Source organism: Lygodium microphyllum, chromosome 10, assembly GCF_053477565.2.
Source record: "Lygodium microphyllum isolate KBCC chromosome 10, Lygodium_microphyllum_v1.1.10, whole genome shotgun sequence".
Lineage (NCBI taxonomy): Eukaryota > Viridiplantae > Streptophyta > Polypodiopsida > Schizaeales > Lygodiaceae > Lygodium > Lygodium microphyllum.
In genome coordinates, this window is record NC_141144.1 from 49,023,039 (window position 1) to 49,027,058 (window position 4,020).

At 43.6% G+C, this 4,020-nt stretch overlaps 1 pseudogene; it reads left to right on the plus strand.

Annotated features, from left to right (window-relative positions):
- The first annotated feature begins 1,190 nt into the window (after window positions 1–1,190).
- On the plus strand, window positions 1,191–1,679 carry LOC148029978 (putative pentatricopeptide repeat-containing protein At3g28640 pseudogene; annotated as a pseudogene).
- The last annotated feature ends 2,341 nt before the right edge of the window (window positions 1,680–4,020 follow it).

Below are 4,020 nucleotides of genomic sequence, written 5' to 3' on the forward strand. Positions count from 1 at the left end.
TTATTGGAGGAAATTTTCTGCAGGTATGGTTGTGTGGGTAAGATCACTACGGATCGTGGTGAATTGGATGCAGATGAAGCTAGGGAGTTTTTCTCTCAGCTAGGAATCAAGTTGGCTCTAACCCTCAGCATATAATCCAGAGGGAAACGGGAAGAGTGAAAGAGGGCATCTGCCGATAGTGAAAGCATTAACCAAAGCATGCAGAGGACGGATTGGAGAATGGCCGAGACTTCTACCATTTGCTTTATGGGCTGATCGTACGACTCATAGTGTTACCACAGGATATATGCCTGCAGAGTTGATGTATGGTCAGAAACCTGTTATGCCGATTGAGACTTGTGCTTTGACTTGGTCAGTTTTACCTTGGCAGGAGGATTTGACGAGAGAGGAGCTCTTAGCTCTTCGGATTCGATAGTTGGAGAGGAGACCTGAGGATATTCAGCTAGCTATTGACAGGTTGAAGGTTGCTAGACTAAGGAATAAGGACAAGTTTGACAGCAAGCATCGCTTGCGGCCTAGAGCAATAGAGGAGGGAGATTGGGTATTGGTGTTTGATAGCAGCCTTGAAAATCAACATACTGCACTTCGGAAGATGGTGAAAAGATGGTTTGGGCCGTACATAGTCAGACATGTCTTTGATAATGCAACATATGAGCTGAGAGAATTGGATGGGACAGTGCTTAGAGTGCCTATTGCTGGAAAAAGAATCAAGATTTTCAAGAAAAGAGATGATGAGGATTATGCATTGGAAGAATTTTCAAGAGAAGAGCAACGAGAAGAAACTTCAATGGAAGAAACAGATGATATGATAGATAACCATGTTGATCTACCGGAAATGCATAATGAAGAGATTGATCTGTTTGTGGAGCTTGATGATAATGATAATGGGTAGTTGGCCCATCCGGAGGATGTGCACGATTAGAGGGGGTGGATGTCGTATTGCTGCGCATTCGAGGTGTGAAAACCACCCAAAAGTTGTGTGTGTGATTTGATACTTTGTACATACTTAGTTGTTATGTTTGCTCTTTTATTCTATGCCGAAGACGGAGAAAAACAAGGAGTTTTGGTAGACTAGTAACTCGAGATGCAATCTCATGGGCTACACTTATTTCAAGATATGTTGATTATGGGCTTTGTGAGGAAGTACTAAACTAATTCCAAGAGATGCAAGTCGAAGTACATTGGTGGATATGTATGGCAAATGTGGCTTGCTTGTAAAAGCACAATATGTGTTTGACAAGCTTCCTTTCTGGAATGTGGTCTCTTGGAGTGCACTAATTGAAGGTTATACACAACACGGGCATGGTGAAGAAGCACTGAAGCGTTTTGAGTGGATGAAACTTGATGGGGTATCTCCAAATGCAGTAACCTTTCGTTGCATTTTGAAAGCTTGTGGCAGCATAGGAGCCACAGAAAAGGTTGGGGAAATTCATACTGAGATTGCTATGAAGGGGTTGCTAGAAAAAGATGTGGCTGTTGGCACGGCATTGGTTGATGTATATGTCAAAAGTGGCTTGCTTGTAAGAGCACAAGCTGTGTTTGACAAGTTTCCACTTCGTAATGTAGTGTTGTGGAGTGTATTAATTGCAGGCTATAGCCAATATGGACATGGTAGCCAAGCACTTAAATGTTTTGAGCGAATGCAACTGGAGGTCTCTGGACGGTGTCACCTTTGTTAACATCTTGAAAGCTTGTGTTAGCATAGGAGCTAAAGACAAGGGCCACTAATCCTGTCGAAAGGTAAAGAAAAGAGTGGCTAAAAACAAGGGAGGGAAAAATCAGATTTTTTAAAAAAAACAGGGAAGATTCGACAGATTACGAAAAGGAAGGAAGAAAGCATGAAGGGCGATGCTAATTGGGGGAGAAGGGAAGGAAACGCAGGAATCACAGGGCATGATTGTTGATGATGAAATCAAGATAGCACTTGTCAGACCGTTGCGAAGGGGCGTGCGATTACATGCAATTGTTGATGCATGCCTCGTTCAAGGTTGCCGGCCTGGTGATTCGCTCGTTTTCCACTACTCAGGTCATGGGTTACAACAGAGGAATTACAGTGGTGAGGAAGTTGATGGATTTGATGAGACCATTTTACCTATGGACTTTGAAACACAGGGGACATTCCTCAAGGCATACACAAGCGTAAGGGAAGAAGCCGTTTCCAGGAAATGAGCTTTGCCTCATCGAATTTCTGAGTTTGAATCTCCCTAAGAAGCATATCCGGCCAGAGAGACAATTCGAGGGCAGAGCTAGGCTGAAGGAGAATGACATTCGGTTGCTTTTGCAAAGCCTATTAAAGAATGCTCCATGGCGGCTCTGTTCTCTTCCCGCCAGCTCCTGCCGTATCATCCGATGAAAGAAGGCTAGAATCTCCTGGTCATGTGAGAGTTTCTGACAGAAAGCTGGCCATCCGTGGTGTCTTCAATCCTGCCATTCCTGAGCAGCCTCCTGCTCCCCCTCCATCGTCAAAGCCTGGCTCCGTGTGGGATCCAAGGCCGGCCAGTGCTCCAAGCGGTGCTAGTAATGCAGGGTTGAGTGTGCTTACCAAAGAGTGGAGGGTCTATGTCAACGGGCGCAGGTGGAAACACTGTCCAGAACGATTAACATCACCGCATCGAGATGAATAAAAAGGTACACAGAATTGGGGCGCAGGTGGAAAAACTGGACATATTGTCTACCAAAAGCTCGAGGGAATCTGTGGAGTTGCAAAGATTGGACAATCAAATTGTTACTCCAGCTATTACAGTGGTTTTGCAGTTGCTTGTTTGGGGTAAAAATTCTGATCGATGCATATGGTTATCCTTGATTCCTGTGGATTGGGTGAAACAGTTTATTGAAGTTGATCCTGAAGATTGTCGTTGGGCGTGTCAAACCTGAAGAAATCCTGCCTTACAGAGCACCTAAGGCTTTTGCAAACGTGCTGGTTCAAAGGCACAAACAAGCATAGGAAGGCCTGTTGTACCAAAGGCTGTTGTTCATGCAGTGGTTGAAGAGCAGCTTTTGGATGCCAAAGTTATCATTTTCAAAAAGAAATGGAGGAAAAATAATCGTAGGCATAGAAGGCATCGACAGAAACTGAACCGCCTGCGCATATTTGACATTAGAGGACTTGGAGAGACTCGAAGCACAAGAATTGGAGCTTTACAGCCATCATAATTTATGTTCTGGAGATGCCTGCAACCAAGCTGGACTGTTGATTTTACATCTTAAATGTGGAAAGGAAATCTTTCAGCTTTTAACGGCATCCTAAAACAGGGTGCTGCTCTTCTTTTTTTTTATGGAATGCAAAATAAAATGCTGTCCAAGATTGTGCCACATCAACATGGCACCATCATATCAGTAGCGCAGTGACATGTGACCTACTTACAAAGCCAATTGATTTGTATGGAGGCCCAATAAAGTTTAAATATGATTGCTTACATGGAGCAATTTTTGTTGCAATAGAAAAAAAAAGGGGTTTCCAGAAGCTTGCTGTTGTATTCTGCAAAAACCATTCATAATTCTTTCTTGAACGTACACCCACAACCATAAAACAGAGTCGTCCAGAACTTGTTGCTGTGTGGAAAATTAGATAATAGGATTATTCACATGATGGATCTTCTATCTTGAAATTTATCAAGGACTTCTGAAGTTGTGACATTGCTTTCCAAAGCCTTCGACAGCGCTACTTGGAGCAAGAGGGCGTTTGGGTGCCAGGGGAGCTCTAGCCGTAAATCCCTTGCCTTCCGGGCCCTGCACAAGAGGCCAACATGACTTGGGATTGAATCTTGAGGCCCGCATACTAGTCTACGGGCATAATCTTGGATTAGTAAACCATGTGGATTGCTGGATAGCCTTCGGGCGGCGGATTATGGATAGCCTTCGGGCGGATTATGGATTAGCCTGCAGGCTAGACTTTATGGATGTATTTTCAAAGATAAATAAGATAACATGTTGAAAAGGAACTTGTTTGACTTTGTTTTTTTATGTCAAGTGCTAAGATTACGTGAAGGAACCAGTGTCTAACTGGCTAATTAAGGAAGC